The 16963-nt window shown below is 38.9% G+C and overlaps 1 protein-coding gene and 1 long non-coding RNA gene across 17 annotated transcripts in view; one reads left to right on the plus strand and one right to left on the minus strand.

Annotated features, from left to right (window-relative positions):
- The window catches only part of NRCAM (neuronal cell adhesion molecule), a 141334-nt gene that overhangs the window by 86054 nt on the left and 38317 nt on the right, over nucleotides 1-16963 (minus strand). For all 16 annotated transcript variants that reach the window (XR_014160505.1, XM_081877812.1, XM_081877820.1 and 13 more), the window contains one exon: nucleotides 6390-6473. The gene's annotated coding sequence lies outside the window, so the exon portion shown is untranslated. Of the gene's footprint in view, nucleotides 1-6389; nucleotides 6474-16963 lie in introns of those variants that run through there.
- LOC309351041 lies at nucleotides 2354-5982 on the plus strand. The gene is made up of 3 exons (XR_014160675.1): nucleotides 2354-2632; nucleotides 4976-5059; nucleotides 5931-5982. It is a non-coding gene; the product is annotated as an uncharacterized lncRNA (long non-coding RNA).

The raw sequence follows: 16963 nt of genomic DNA on the forward strand, positions 1-16963 counted from the left end.
GTTTCCTGTATCACACCTCTTACAAAGTTGAACAGCAAATAATTCATTCCAAAGTTGTAAGAGCCAGGAAACCACATGAATTGCCATCATTTTGGAAACTATGCACCATTTCTATTTGAGTATCCATTCTTTTGTCATTCAAGCACTGACGTTACACTATCCATTCATTCAGCAGGCTTTGGAAACTGCTACTAGTCATCAACATTCTAGTGAAGCAACAAAGCCTTGCAATATTACTAGACCATGTAAAATACAAAACAAAACACCGAGCTATTGAAAAGTGGTGTTAATGCCAGACGAATGACATTACTGAGTAAAGTTAATATATGAACCTGCTTACTCTTGGAAAATCTGTAAGGGTATATAACGTCACAAGCATATGTACTTTGACAGTCGGGGTAAGATGTATCACTTTGATTTTATTCAAAGCTATGACTAAACTGGGGTCTGTTTGGCACCACTATATAATCAGTAAGAGCTTGATCAGCAGCCAACAAATTTGGATGAGATTGCAAAGTAAGTGTTTCACAACAAATCAGAAAGCTCTGAAGCAGCGAGGTTGCTTAACTGTGCCAAATTGATCCTTTATGAGCTTTGCCCTTGTGTTAGGATCTGCTGCTGGCAGCACAATATGCACCAGCAGCAAATCACTGTGTGCGAAAAAGGCTGAATAGCTCTTGCCAACTCATGGGATTTACCAGAGATAGGAGTATTTCAAAGGAGTAGACCTGTTTCATGTGTAATCATGTACATGTTAACAGTTGTCATAGCTCCCCAAAAGAACAAAAGATGCCAAAGGGAGTGAAAAATAAAGGTTATAGGACTTTTAAATGAGAGAATCAGTGAAGAGCTATTGTACTGGGAGACAACATGGTAGGTTTGTGTGTTAAGGCACTGAGACCTAAAGGAAAGGCCTATCCTACTTTTGGACCAGGCTAGCAAGCAAAGTTCTCACCTAGCAATGAAAGCATTTCTTATTTAAATAAGATGCAACGTACTACACTTCATTACCCTGGCGCAAAGTGCAATCATGTTCATTATCCTCTAAACATAATGTGCTCCCCCCCCCTTACTCAGATGACACATTAATAAAACACAAGTCCCTTGGTATCTGCTTTAAATTTAAGTGCATGGCAGTATCTTCGAATGAGATTTGCTATAGAACTCTGTTATCCGCAATTATTTCAGACATTTATGGGAAGTAATGATTTACAGTGCTGGTCTCACAAACTGAGGCAAAACAGGAAGGTGTTGTGCCTCCATCTGCCCCTCGGCAGAAGCCTTTCTTACTGGGGTCATGAGGTTTCTGGGTTCCAGCAACATATTGCAAGAGGTTTGTGAAATCTTGCTAGAACCTGGAAGATGCAGGTGCTTCTCCCTGCATCCTTGCATCTTTGGAGGCAGGCAAGGTGTTCCCCCCACCACAGGAAAAGTGAAGACAAGCAGTGGCAGCAGCAAGACTTTGAAACAGTTGTGCAAGATCTCGCCAGAAGCTGCCACTTCTCCTCGCTTCTTTGGTGGCAGGGGCTGGCGTGGTAGGTTGCTTGTAGGGGCACCACCACCAGAGGATTCTGCTGCAGTCTGCCTCATTGACATGGCAGCTCTAGCCAATCTAGGGACTAGAGATCCTTTAGACTGTTGGTGAGGAACCTTGGAGGAAAAGAACTATAGAAGTCAATGAACATTACTAACTTGAGTCCATTGATTTCAGTGCATCTACTCTGAGTATGACAGTTGGATGCAATGCTTAATCTCTAGCCCATTGTTTGAAGAATAGATATTACATATACTGGACAACTTCTACACCACACTGCAACTGCGAAGGTTACTGAAGTATTCATTTTGTTCTTTTATAAAGGAACTAACAATTAGAGAGTAGTATGGTGAATAGCAATAAGTGTTCATGCCTTCTTTGCTCATTAAAATAAAATGAAAAACATTTGCCAAAATTTAGCTTTTGAAGACATATTTCTTTTTCCAAGTGATAACCTGAGATTTAAAAATAAACCACTTAATCTCCCTGTTTATGTAGGTGTGCAGTAACATAACATAACATATTGATTGCTAAAATTAACTTGCTGCCAAAAAAACCCTGACAATAGCACAGTGCAAACAATTTGAATTGGATTTTTGCAAGCATGTAGCATGAATCCAATTTAAGCAGGTCCTGACTTAACAAGGTGAATAAAAATGACAGGCCATGTGCCCTCTCCTTAATACCAATAAACTTCTCATGCATCATCTCCCTATTAGGCACCCTAAGGGTGGAAAAGAACATGTTACAAAAAACATCCCAAGGTCTGTATATATCCGTTTCTAATCTTTACCAACATAGCTCTGTTTCTTCTACTATGAGACCCCTAGAAACAATCTAGGGCAGCCTTCCACAACATGCTGCCCTCCAGATGTTGACTACAACTCCTGACAGCCCTAGCACAAAATAGTACAAAATATCTGGAGGACACCAGACTGGCACAAGCTCATACAAGATATTGATTCAGCACTTTTTGTATTAGCTTTCACCAGTTATCAAGATCTGCTACGAACTGATCTTTCTGTACGTCTGAGGAAGACAACTTCCATCAACCCCAGTGAATCATCCCTGTTGGAGCTGATAGATTGATCTGATAGGGTATATGAACCTCTTTTGACATATAAACTTACTATAGTGGAAGTAAATAAGTTCACTGATGAGCCCATGCAAGTTCTGCAGTGGCCATGTCATGCTAAGAGCCACAAACAATCTGCCCACTCCTATCACTTGTTTCACTGCCCTCCATGTAGATATATGGCCAACACAGTATGTTTACAGCATGACTAACGGTAGGCGACATTCACCCTTAGTTTTGCTCTAATTGAGTTGGTTATTTCTCATATAAAGGCACACAAAGAAATGGTTAAAGGCTACACCATGAAACCATATACAAATAACGGTATGATAATACTATGTAGTTTAGATTTGTGTCCTTTAACAACTGATGCTTTAAGTGAGGTGTGCTGTATAAACAAGAACATATTATGGTTTCTGGATTGGATTGTTGAAGATTTGTCATCCTTTGCATTTTTTTTTTTACAAGAGCTGATAGACATGGCAGAACTATAAATCTTTTCAGATAATCTTATGGTGTGGCACATGTTGATTTATACTTGCTATTGTCTTAGCCACTTCAAATCTATCAGTAGAACTCTTGAAAAATTGCATTACGTTCAGGCACTTTATAAACCCAGTAGTCAAAAACAGTGATGCTTAAGGAAAACCATTTCTCTCCCTCCAATTTCAACCAATATCCTATATCCTTTGCATTCTGTCATAATCCATCCTACTAGTCTTTTTTGCTTATGTAAGCTGATCAGAAGGATAGTGCACTATCAAAAGCTTTTTCTAAAATCCAGATTAATTATGTTCACTGTTTCTCATGTCTTTGGCACGTAAGCTCTGTAAAAACTAAAAATGGGGGGGGCGGGGGCGGGTAGGAGCAAGATGTCTTCAGATGGTAACTTATCAGCTACTCACCCATAGAAGTATGGGCTTTCATTCAGAGGGCCTTCTTGGTGGCGGCGCCTACCCTGTGGAATGCCCTCCCATCAGATATCAAGGAAATAAACAACTATTTGACTTTTAGAAGACATCTGAAGGCAGCCTTGTTTAGGGAAGTTTTTAATGTTTGAGGTTTTATTCTGTTTAATATTTTGTTGGAAGCCGCCCAAGAGTGGCTGTGGAAACCCAGCCAGATGGGCGTTGTATAAATGCTAAATTACTGTTATTGTTATTGTTATTCAATAGCTAATCCAATTATTCCCTTTACTTGGCATGGAGAGTAGATCCGTAGCCTATCTTTGTATGACATTCCTTTGCCTACCAAAATTAAGGCATGTTTTTGTTAGCTAACTACTTTCGCCTGCTACAGCTGATCCTAGGGGGTGGGATCAAGACCAAACCCAAACAGTAATCCATTGCTTGCTGTTTGGGAGGAGATAGGCTGCACTGAGCAGAAAGATAAGAAGTCTTGGGGAAGAGAAGACAGAGTTGAGGTTCAAAGTGAAGAAGCTGGGCCCTGAACAGTTAGCTTCTAAGTCTTCTGCCATTTTATAATATTTATGAACTTCATCTTGGTACAGTTGGGATCATAACTGAACTTCCTCCCCACATTAAATATCTCTGGGATGGAAATCCCAGAAGATTGGGAAGATGGAAATGCGAAGAAGGACTTCCCATTGCAAATGATCATTGCTGGCTATCAATATCCTACACCAACCTTACAATGTCCTTCTCATTTTCATGATTTTCTTCCTAAGGGATATTCTTCTATAGCCTTTCAGATCTATGAATTAATTTAAACAAGGCTTGTAAAAAACAAAGCACTTGGAGACCTGAGTATCTCATGCCAAAGTGCCACTTTAAAATACCATTTATCTAATGTGATTGCATACTAAACCAAAGCCCTATATGGATTGGCTCAAAACAATTACAACACTAAGTCCTTTCCCATTTGTGTGAAATATGATGTAGCCCTGCTGCAAATAAACAGATTGCTTATTTCTCAGTGGATTTCTTAGCTGATGTGCTCTAGCCAGTGCTGGATTTATGTATAAGCTAAACAAGCTATAGCTTAGGGCCCACTCTCTTGGGGGCCCCCAAAAAAATTAAAGGAAAAAGAACTGGATGTACATTTCCAAAATATGATAAAAATCAAATAGAATAAAACCTACATACATCAACAGTGTTTTGTGTTGTGTAGGCTCATGTGATGTAAGTAATGGGCCGTGCCTGCTATATAAAGGGCCCCATTACCTTCAGTAGCTTACGGCCTCATCAAACCTAAATCCGGCCCTGGCTCTAGCAGTTGAGGACCAGAAAACACAGAAAAAGCTGGTGGACTATTCCACAGAACAATACCAAGACAGACATTGGTTAAAAAACCCCAAATGGTTTATCATCCCCTGTAAAAATAAACGATCTCAATTTTTTCTACAGATCTCTTCTGGGGTGAAATTCCTTCCAAGCCCCCAAACTGAATGATCAATTAAATATGATCAACATATTACTCTCTTGATGCTGGTGCTGGTAAGGATTTTAATCTATGATCAGATTCTTCCATTGTTTCCTAAGCCTCAGAGATGGAAAAGCAGGCAAGGGGGATAAAGTCTTCAGTATAAATATTTTATTTAAATAAAAACCACATAAAACATTTTTAAACGAGTTTCTTTCCAAGCAACAGTTTCTTTCCAAGAGCAGTGCCTAGTACATATAAAAGGCACAAGGGAAGAGGGGCAAACACCAGATAAATGTGAATTATTTACCAATTCAACATGTTGCTATGAGTTCTCAGTAACTTGCAAGATATGCCTAGTAATGTTGTAGTTAATGGATAGAGGCTTACATAAAATTACCATCTTTATCTAGTCTGCAAAATAAGTTGGCTGATTTTCTTGTCAAAGGAGTACTGAAAACAGAGAGCAGTTTATGAAAACTTGCAAAAGCCATATCACAATTTCCCTACACATCCTGTTTTTGTGCAAAAATGATACATCAGAAATAGCATTTTTGCATCTTCATCACCCAACAAATGCACAACTTTCCAATGAAGACGGAGCTCACACAGTTCCTGGGGGGAAGAAAATATGAACAGTGTACTTTGGATACAAAACTGTTGTATCAAAAAAGGTTTTATTACAATCAAGCAGTTCTTTGAAATAAGAGGATGCCTTCAAACAGAAGGCTGCCCTAAAGTAAGACACATAGCCACCCCAATTTGCCAAACTACATATATCACTTCCCCTACTATCAATTTCTAGCTGGCAAAAGTTAACATCAGCTTCCACAGATCTTATACAACAGAGATTCCATTAATGTTATGCTAGGAGCAGAAGAACCTCTCTGCATCAAAAACATGTGTTGAAAGAGCATTCTTCTTTCTTAATCAATTCAGGAGTCACATTTCACAATCTCCTAAAACAGAGTGAAATGAGAAGACACAGATGGTGGTCAGTTAAGTCTTGGTCTTTCCACATGCTTTCCAATCTAATGCCCTGCTACCTGACAGACACAAGTTGCTCTGAAACATCCAAACCAACCATAGTAGTCTGTGCTATCTCAACCTGACTGAATCGAACCTGACTTCAAATAGGCGCGATTTGACTCAGGACTCAGGCAAAGCCAGTCACAGCTTTGTAAAAATACCTTGTGCACCAGTGGCAGGGCCGACTGCCAGTAGCAACAAACATAGGACCACTAACCACGTCACAAAGTTCTGAACAAAAAAATGTCTTATGCCTCCAAATCTTAAATAAAAAAGGAGGAAAAGGCCATTCAATTTCTCCTACAAGATGTCCAAGAATTTCTCAATAACCTACATCCCAGAAATTAGACAAAATAAGAATGTTTTTACCTTTGTTTAATGCTTGGTTTTGATGAGTCAGTCTGAGTTTGATGACCTCTTTTTTAACCCTTGGTCTTCAAGAAATGATTGGAACTGAAATAAAAGGACAGTATGAATTTTTATATTGTTCATTGTATATTTTAAACCGTACATACTATTTTGCTGGGAGTTGCTGTACTGAGGCAATAGCTCCCAGCGTCTGCTATGAAGGCTCTAATGTTTGCAGTAAATGTTTGTTTTTTCCTCTTCCTCTTCCTCTTTCCACTGTTATCTGGAAAGTGGCCCTCAAGCTGAAAAAAGTTCTCAACTCCAATTAAATGTATCCCTTTGCTGTTGACAGCATGCTGGTAACAGGTTGTGATTTAGCATTCTGTTTTATCACTATGCCTTCACATGCTACAAGTATGGTGCTCTTATTCAAGTAAGTAATACACATTTTTAGACTGAGGATTCTGCTAATTAAACAGTACCTAATACAGTTGTACCTTGGTTTTCGAACAGCTTAGTTCTCAAACGTTTTGGCTCCCGAACATCACAAACCCAGAAGTAACTGTTCCGATTTGCGAACTATTGTTGGAAGCTGACTCTCCGACGGGGCTTCCATGGCTTCCAATTGGCTGCAGGAGCTTCCTGCAGCCAATCAGAAGCCGTGCTTTGGTTTTAAAACATTCTGGAAGTCAAACGGACTTCCGGAATGGATTCCGTTTGACTTCCAAGGTATGACTGTATCACAAAGAGAAACTATGTGGACTCAGAACTGCATTTGGCATTGCCAGTTCAAACTATGCAAGCTATATAAGTTCAAACTCCCACCCTGCCCCCCAAAAGGGACTGCAGCGTCATTGTCTTAGGTGGGCATTGAGAGCAAAAGCTTGAGAACCCCTGCCTTAAAAAGTTGAAGATGATACAGTTACAAACCAGAATAGGGAAAAAGATGCCACCAGAAAGCAAAGTATTTTATCCTTCCCTGAATTTAGCACAAGTTAACTGAGGGTTAACTGTATGGCACCATTATACAGTAGGTTAGTACTCTATCATTAGTCATAGTTAAATACAGTGGACCCTCTGGATATGTATTTAATTTGTTCTGGGTGTACACATTTTTTTAAAAAAAAAAAAACATGCTCACACAGACAACAGCAACTTTGCATAGACTTATATAACACTTACTGTCAATAGTGTAAAAAGGAATGCTTAAATTGCTGAATTGTTCAGATTTTAACTGCTTGGTTATATCTATCAAGACAAAATATATAATGCTGTTGTGAGATAGATACGAATCTCAAAACCCACATTACATTGTGGTTCTTGATGTATGAATATTTATTAATCCCAAATATCATGCTTTTATCGTATGCTAGTCTTAAATACAATGGGTTATACAGTGCTACCTCGGGTTACATACGCTTCAGGTTACATACGCTTCAGGTTACAGACTCTGCTAACCCAGAAATAGTGCTTCAGGTTAAGAACTTTACTTCAGGATAAGAACAGAAATTGTGCTCCAGCGGTGCGGCGGCAGCAGGAGGCCCCATTAGCTAAAGTGGTGCTTAAGGTTAAGAACAGTTTCAGGTTAAGAAAGGACCTCCGGAACGAATTAAGTACTTAACCTGAGGTACTACTGTACTGTACTAAATCATACATAGAGTAGACCCACTTAAATCAATGGACTTTATTAACTTTGTTAGACATAAAGTTAAGCAGCAATCCTAACTCCACTTACCTAGGTGTGAACCCCACTGAATTCAATGGTACTCACACTAGAATACACGTGGTTAGAAATGGAGCCTTAGCAAGCTAGTATGAACTATTTATTTTAATTAGTCTACTGTTCATATGATTTGGATACAACACATTTGTTACAAGCAGATTTCTCAGTGATTTCACTTTTGTTTAAGAGCAGGCACGTTCATTTTCAGCTTTGGGGTTCTATAGCATAAGAAGGGCTCGTAATGTAACTATGTCCCATCAATCTTGCACAAAGAAAACAGTCTGCACAAAACATGATTATCTACTGCAAGTACATCAGCTTAACATAAAATTAAAAATTCTGATAGGTTTTTTCAAATAATAGTATAGTTCAAAACATGAGCAGTTGTAAATAAGAATGTATTATACAAATAATGTTACAAGTCAACAGTGGAACAAGAGTAAACAGAAAATGTTGACATACTTGCTTCTGGTTTAATGAAGCTGTAACAACAAAACCACAACTGAGTTTTGTGCTTTCTAGTGCATGAAAATAGTATATTAATTAAAATATGTTATGAAGATTTGCATTAGGTATAAAATTCAATGAAATTTCAGATATGTTAAATGTTGGTAAATGTGTAACTGGAAGGAAAATAATTGCCTGTGTAAAATATATTTAGAAAGTCAAGTGAATGAGATATGAACAAAAATACAAAAATCAATATTGAAAGAAACTTTTCCTTTTCTCATCAGCCAATATTAGAACTTAAATAGATATTCCAACATACAAAGTAAGTTTCTTTCTGCATAGAAGAGAACAGGAACTTTGCTAATGAACTTTGGTGGTCCAGAATTGTTTTTCATTTGCTTTTGGAATTTATAAAGATAGCATGTCCATACCTTTATATGAACTTCATGTAATATAAAGGTGCCAATTTCAACCCCCAGTAAAGCACTGAATTAATTAGATCCAATTTAGTTTCGTCTTCACATTTCTAAAACATCTATTTCAACACAGTTAGAAAAACTGATGAACTGGTGCAAAACAAAATTTTGTTAACTACTTAGTATTAACCAGATGTATCAGTAATACCTTCAAAATAATTCTATATGGTACCTTATGAATGCACTTTTGTTCTGCTTTTCATCTCCAGGATACAGAAGTTAAAACTTTGATTAAGAAGTCTTCCTCTCAGAGCAATCCTGCTAATAAATCCCTGTGCTGCTGAATTCTGCTACTGCTAAAGAGGTACCAAAAAGAGAGAGCTGCCTTTAAAGAGCCAATCACATCCTTTTGGACCTCCCAAGCTTCACTGTGCAATCAGCAAGGGCTTTGTAGCTATACAATAGGGGTTAAATACTTCCCTGTATTTATTTAAAAGCAAGAAAATCTGCTTAGTTGCTTGAACCTCCTACTTATTCAGAATATGGTTCTATTATATTTAATAGCAGACATTTGTTGCAGAAAGTAGCATTACTATAACTCCTGGTTCTCGGAGTTATAAGAGTTAAGTACCAGGATTCCCTTAAGGTCTTGCCTCTACCCTGCATATGCCCTTATATTTACTGTTCTTTGACTTTTTATTTCAATGCTCTGATATGATTTTGACCTAGCTATCTGCCACAGCATTTGATAATCAGACTAGTAGTACTCAGTTCTGATCAGATAAACATGGTAACTCCACAGAAACAATCTCTTTATGCTGACAAAGAAGTCTTTCAACTCAGGAAAAGAAAAATGTTCTGAAAGTCAGGACTGGTTAGAATAGATTACCACATTATGCACAAGGCTGATACACCAGATTTATCACTTTATCCTCATTTACTTTTCAAGCAATTGCCTTGACACAATTAGTCAAGAACAATGATGCCTTTCAAACTTCCCCCTGCGGAAAAATATGATATCTATAAATACAATATATCTCTTTGCTGACAAGCACACAATGTGGCTCTAGAAAAATTCAACTAAAAATGTTTCCCTTGCTGTTTTGCATGCTCAAAACAATAAGAAATGCTCCTTTGATGCCCACTTAGTTTCCCTAAAGACCTGTTCAGAAACTTCACAAAAGTACTATCACCATGTAACATAATCTACTTCAAAGCATATTGTCAAAGAAGCCTAACACTAAGTGCAGTCTCATGACCTCTCACACTTAACAAAGCTGAGAGTGAGAGTGTCTTAACCAAAGCTATTCTAGATGTGTGTTATCACTAGTCCTAGGCCTTGGTAGGTAACATTATATATTTTAAACACAAAGTTTATTTTTGTAATAATTATTCTTAAGTTTTCATTTCATTTTATTTTTTGTTACGACTTCATTTACCCATTTCAATAGGCAAATACGTGTCAATATCTTTTAACAGCACCTGCCTGTTCAATAGCTAAATGATATGTATACTATAAATTAAGCATGCCATGAAGTTAATATTAGTACAACACCTGCAAAATTTCTAAGGTGATAATCTAGCCCAAAATAAACATGCATTGATTTAACTAGTTTGAATGGAAATCATTAAGTAGTGTAAATACTTAAAACTCCCACTGAAATCTACATTAATCTTTAGGGTTTTGCTCTGGCTGATGTTATCATGACTTGTTGTAGTCTAATTGTCCCTCTGTTTTCTTCTCTCTACATCCTCTCACAACCTGCTTCATATACAAATGAATTGAAAACTGTATTTTGAAGGAAAGTTCTAAGATTTTATTCTGAACAATGACAGTTTTCCGTTCTTTAGACATGAATAGGAGGAGGACAGGTCTGATTCTGTAGCTTGATTGACCAAGTCTAATCAGAATTATTTCTGCACACTGCTTCACTACAGCAGTAGCCCCATTAAACACTAAATGCTTCTGGAACCCGTCCCCCTTTCGCCTCCTACTGTGACCCATTACTTTCCAAACAGTAGCTACCCAGTGGGCTACTCAAAACATTCAAGGGAGGAAGGCACTGTGGTAAACAATCATCTCAAAACCCACACCAAAATCTGTCATTTGGGTTTTGGGGATGGCAACTATCCAGAACCAAACAAATGATTTGTGATAGATATTTTTTTTTAAAGCCTTCAAACTACTCTTACTTTGCAAACTGATACTCTTAGTCATGTCTAAGCACTCACCTGTACAACGGGTTTTATATCTATTTTCAGAATCAAGATGACCTAGGCTAGGTGAAATCACAATTGAAAAAAGCTCTTCCATTTTTAGAAAAATTTATTGTGCGCATTTCAAACAAATTCATTTAACTAACAGCTTAACCTTAATGACACTTTGCTCAATGGGATGTCCCACTGATTTCAAATAAAATTTACTTCTAAGTGACTGTGTATTCTGAACTGCAGCCTAATATGATTTGCATAATGCAATCTAAACATTTTTGTTTCGTTCAAAACCACTTGATGAAAACGATTGATTGTTACCACTGAGGTTTTTAATAGTATAATATCCATTTAGAAGAACAAATATTGTTCTTGTCTGAGGCCCGGGGGAGGAGCCTTGTTAAAATAAAGATATAAACTCAAACAAAAATACAGCCACTACAGTTACATAAGATGTCAGGGTAGCTCAGATAAACCTGGGAAATTGGAAAAAACAAAAGTTCGAAAACTTTTTGCACTCTACACTGATCTTTCAAGGATTGTGCACTTATCAACTATGCTTGCAAAACTATTTCTACATGTTTCATTGTTACCGAAGCCCTGCTAACACAAGATAACGCTGGCACTAGACATGTGGCTCCAACACACAGCCCATGAGATGTGCCACTGTGGCAGCGGCAGCCAGTCTGATCTGATGCGACACACTAGTATGCGGTAATGCAGGTCCCGATTTTACTATTGAAGACTTGCAGTGCATATGGACAGGCATGGCCATTTCTCCCATGGCTGTTTCATCCATTAAGTACTTGTCTGTTGGAAGCCCAGGGCATTCTTTGCATGACAGCGTAAATCTGGCAGGCCCCTAGTGAGACCTATTCGCTGGCTTAACCCTCCAAGGCCCAGGACAAGTGTACCTGGCTGCCCATCCTGCTGCATGAGCCTGGATGTGGGCAGGTACAAATGGAAAGAGATGATCATTTAGATACAGAGAACTCAACCATGTAGTTCAAATCAGAACTTTGAATTGGGCCTGGAAATGGATCAGGAGCCAATGAATGTGAAGAAGAACCAAATCCCAGTGTTTGGGTATCTTACTCTGTCCTGTAACCGACGTCTCCGGACCTTCTTCAAAATGCAGTCACACATGTACAATGCATAGCTGTCAACTTTCAGATTTGAAAATAAGGGATCAGCATCCTCACATGTCCCGGGGACAGTCTACGGGATATCTAACAATCCGGGATAGCAGCAGGAAATGGCGCTGGAATAAGGGAATTTCCCACAAAAAAAGGAAAGGTTGACAGCTATGGTACAATGGATCAGAGTTATCACACTGGCAGACAAGAACAGGGGTTACTGAAGGCAAGTTGTCTACATGAAGATAGGGAACTCTTCCACCCAGCAGTTTTTGTGGACTTGTTGCTGCTCCAGCAAGCAAGTTTTTTTTCAGTTTCCACACACTATGGTCTTCAATCAAATGTTATTCCATAGTTCTACCTCGACATCCAGATTTACGTTTTTGTTTTACTTAACTGTAAATCTGGATTAAATGGGAAAATAATATGGACATCATTTTGAAGAGTAGATGCTATAAATAATTTGTGAGCATAAACAGCAGACTCTACAAAAAACTCTTAGGTGAAAGTCCCCAGGATCATACTTGAGATACCACGTTAAGCTCTGTGCCACAAAGGTTATTTGCATTTCTAATGATGGGGATGGATCCTGAAACACCTGCCAGCTACAAACCTGATCCTCTAGAGCAGGGTTCCCCAAACCTGTGTCTCCAGCTGTTGTTGAACTACAACTCCCATCATCCCTAGCTAGCAGGAGCAGTGGTCAGAGATGGTGAGAATTGTAGTCCAACAATAGCTCAAGACCCAAGTTTGAGAAACCCTGTTCTACGGTGAGTGCACCCACGTATTGAAAAAGTATCACTCATCTGAGCAAACGAATGATCTCCTAACAGTGTCTCTGCCTTTCTGGACTGAACTTCTGTATTTTACTCATCCTGCCCATTGTCACAGCTAAGCACCAATTTACCATTCCTATAACCTTATCTTGGTTAGATGAAAAGAAGAGTAGAGCTACATGCCACCAGCATAATCATGAAATGCACCCCAAATCCCCAGATTATCTGACTCAGCAGTTTCACATAGATGTTAAGCAGCATGGGGATAAGACAGGACCCTGTGGAGCGTCATAGCACAATTGCCACAGCAACTGCAGAAATTCCCCAATACCACCCTCTCAAGACAGTCATCCCAGAATGAATGGATCCACTGCAGTGCAGTATCACCCACGAGGGAAATAACCCTCTCCCACTGCTGTTTCCTCGGCATTTGGAGGCATACCATTATCATACAAATCAGGATGACAAGATTTTTCTGCAGTTAGTCACAAGACAATGCAAACTCTTAGTCCTTCTCATTCTGAAGAAAACTCCTCCTTGTACCAGAACACCGTTCTAGCAAAGCCTCAGACCACAAGCGTTCCTGAAATGGGAGCCTTATAGTGCTTTGGGAGGAATCACAGAGGATATAATTATAACCCCTACACTCTCTGAAGACTTCAGTGGTTGTGCTTTATACAGGGCCAAAGCAGGGGTAGCAAACATGGTGCCCTTCAGATATTGCTGAACTCAATTAGCCGAAGCCACCATGGTCAATGGTCAGGGATAGAATCATAGAATTGCAGCTTTGGAAGGGACCCTGAGCATCATCTAGTCAAACCACCTGCAATGCAGGAATCTCAACTAAAGCATCCATGACAGATGACCATCCAAACTCTGCTCAAAAAGCTCCAAAAAGCCCACCACCTTCCAAGTAAGTTCACTCCACTGCTGAACAGTGTTTACTGTCAAAAAGTTATTCCTGATGTCTAGTCGGAATCTTCTTTCTTGTAACTTGAAGCCATTCGTTAGGGTCCTGCCATCTGGAGCAGAAGAAAACAAGCTAGCTCCATCTTCCATATGACAACCATTTGGATATTTGAAGATGGCTATCATACCTATGATGATGCGAATTGTAGTCCTGCAACATCTGGTAGGAACCATATGGCTTACTCCTGTACAGGATCAACATTTAACAGCTATATAGGGGTTAATATAGCACTTCAACCCCTTTTATCTTAATAATCGCTGTGCCTTCCAAGGACTCCATCTTTTTTATGACAACAAAGCAGCCATGACTTACCCAGACCTAAACCCAAGCTGCTCCTAAACCTACAATATAGGATTAACAGTAGTTGTCATTGTTTTATTTATAGGACAGGAGTGGGAGACCTCCAGTTCAAGGCAGCAGTAAGGGATGTGGACCCCCAAGCCTCTCTGTCTAGTTCTGTACCAGTTCTGCTTTGTATCCCCCCAAATCACTGCTGTGATAGCACTGCTGTTGAGAAAGGGAGTAGAAGCTTAGCATCTTGCACTAATCCCCCCTCTCTTTTATCCCCCACCCAAGTTTCATGTGAGTATACATAGATGTGGGTGTATAGTTGTCATTTTACATGGGGTAAATTTGATGGAACTGAGCCATGACCAAAGTAAGAAAAGGACCGAGTGTTTAGTTACTTCCTTGTTTATGATGCAACTACTTGGGTTCTAATATCCTCCCCATTCTAGTCATTTAACATGAGCACACAGATAAAATGCAACTGTCAAGGTTGTGCCCCATGTCCTCAGCAATTGCTTGCTCCAGAAACCATTGCAAATCAGGCTCCTTTTCTCCATTCTTCTATGTATGGTCATTTGTTTATCTATTGCATTTATATCCTAGTTATCCTCTGAGGTTCTCTCAGCCCCTGTTTTACCCTCAAAACAACCCTGTGAGGTAGCCTACGCTGAGAGACTGTTACTGGCACAAGTTCACCCAGGTGAGTGGGGGAACTGAACCCTAGGTCTCACAGGTCCAACACTCTAAGCACTATACCACAATGGTTCCTCATTTACACACAAATATAAACAAGAACTATTGTGAAAAAGTGTTGAGGTGCTAGGAAAAAGATTGATTATCATTGGGGATATGACTTAAGAAATACTAGATAATACTAGAATTAAAATGTTTTTAGATTTGATGGTGATCATATCTTAAAGCAGCAGCATCTAGACATAAATTATACATTATATTTGGATGACATTTTCATGAACTTTATAGGGTTTAATAATAAATTAGTTTGCACACTACTTATATAAATGAATTATTCTAAATGTCAGAAACAATTAAAAATACATTAGTAGGAAGCATTCCAGACCAAAAAGTTACCTACAAGAGAATTCTATTTTTTAAAAAAAAAAAAATTCAAAAATATTCCACCTCTCTTATCTATAAATGAATTCTGAAGTGGGGCAATTCATGCAGAATGATCAGCTAGTAGAAATGTCCTCAGGTTATAAAAAAGAAAAAGAAAAGAAAATGCAGAATACATTTCATAGATAATATAATTCAAGTAAGCAGAAAAACTGAAACAGCTAGACAGTCTTGGAATTGCTTCTGTAGAACAGATAATACCTATCTCAAAGGACTGAGTTCACTATAAGCAGCCTGCTACAAGCATCTGCAGGTTTTCAACTTAGAAGGCAATCCTCTGCCACCATCAGAACTTTTTTTATGATCAATCATTCTGGAAACCTGGGGTGCAGTTAGTACCTAACTTTTTAAAGCCCCTGTGGTTATCCTTTTTCTTTCAGAAACCCATTCCATTGGATTTAAACTGCATACTGACTATAGAAAGGGTGGGGTGGGAACGGTTCCCAGCTCAAAAGGGGCTGCAATAAATTAAAATCCAAATCCCACATCTTAAAGTATGCATAACTTAAATGGGAAACCAATACATTTATCAAAGAAATGGACATAATAATCAAAAGTACAGCAAAAAACCCCCCCAAAAAACATTAATTGCAGCAGTGGGCCACACAACAGTCAGATGGGCCTCATCATCCACGTTTCAAGAGAAGGGGAAAGGTCAAGGCTGAGAGAGGGCTACAGAAAACCTAAGTTAAATATGTGACCTATTTTTCAATTGTATACATGTATGCTTGATTTAAGCACTGTGAAATAAAAACTGGGCTTAAACTCTCTTTTTTAAAAAAGCAACTAAATTTCTCCCCTATCTCTAAGCCTCCACCAGCTGAAACACAGCAAGACAAGGGCCTCTAGATTTAAAATGTTCTTCTAAAAGGAGTCTTTAATTTAATAATAACTGCTTCCACTCCTGCACATTTTTCTATAGCTGCCAAGATTTAGTGATTTCAGCAAGCACTCTCGTTCATGGTATTACGTTGTGTAATTTAGAATTTTATAAGCTGTTTTCAGAATTCTGATAAAGTAGCTTATAAATTAATAAATTTATTAAATATATTGATAAATGTACTACAAAACCATGCATTTGGTTGGTCCCTGGTGCAATACAATCAATCTGAATACTGTTCTTATGAATAAAGGTAAAGGTAAAGGAACCCCTGACCATTAGGTCCAGTTGTGGCCGACTCTGGGGTTGCGGCACTCATCTCGCTTTATTGGCTGAGGGAGCCGGCGTACAGCTTCCGGGTCATGTGGCCAGCATGACTAAGCCGCTTCTAGCGAACCAGAGCAGCGCACGGAAACGCTGTTTACCTTCCCGCTGGAGTGGTACCTATTTATCTACTTGCACTTTGACATGCTTTCGAACTGCTAGGTTGGCAGGAGCAGGGACCAAGCAACGGGAGCTCACCCCGTCGTGGGGATTCAAACCACCAACCTTCTGATCAGCAAGTCCTAGGCTCTGTGATTTAACCCACAGCGCCACCCGCGTCCCATGTT

This window comes from Podarcis erhardii, assembly GCF_964252035.2.
Source record: "Podarcis erhardii genome assembly, chromosome: 10".
NCBI classification, from domain to species: domain Eukaryota; kingdom Metazoa; phylum Chordata; class Lepidosauria; order Squamata; family Lacertidae; genus Podarcis; species Podarcis erhardii.